The sequence below is a fragment of the Eumetopias jubatus genome, unplaced genomic scaffold, assembly GCF_037043125.1.
Source record: "Eumetopias jubatus isolate StellerSeaLion01/CBP00866 unplaced genomic scaffold, mEumJub1_p1.0 scaffold_13, whole genome shotgun sequence".
NCBI classification, from domain to species: Eukaryota; Metazoa; Chordata; class Mammalia; order Carnivora; family Otariidae; genus Eumetopias; species Eumetopias jubatus.
The window spans coordinates 19,262,645-19,263,122 of record NW_028274819.1 but is presented as its reverse complement, the minus strand read 5'-3'; positions in this window follow the sequence as shown (position 1 = coordinate 19,263,122).

Below are 478 nucleotides of genomic sequence, written 5' to 3'. Positions count from 1 at the left end.
AGTGCTCCATGCAATACGGCCCCTCCTTGATACCGATCACCGGGCTCACCCATTTAATATTCTTAATCTGACCGAGGAGTACAAGAGCCAGGGAATTGTTTTGTGACCATTGCCTGTGCATATTCTGCATAAACTGATCTGGCTTTGAAATTTATCATCTATAATAGTTTAATGTTTCAACCCTGAAACTCTCCGACCCCTCATCCTATTTTTCTCCCATTAAGATCACTTTCCTGGACAATGAGAGATCTTTTAAGAGCAGAAACGCAGTCATCTTTGTATTTTCCTCCACCCCCCACCGAGTGCTCCTGGCCAGGCACAATCCTTCAAAGGATCATGAGCTAATTAATCATCGTTGTCGCTTTTTGCACAGCCAAGCGTTAGAGGGCGCTATAACCCCAGGCCGTGCATCGGCCGTCAATGAAGGCCGCTCCCAACGCGCACGTCTTTACGTAGACGTTGGGGGCGGAGCCGTACT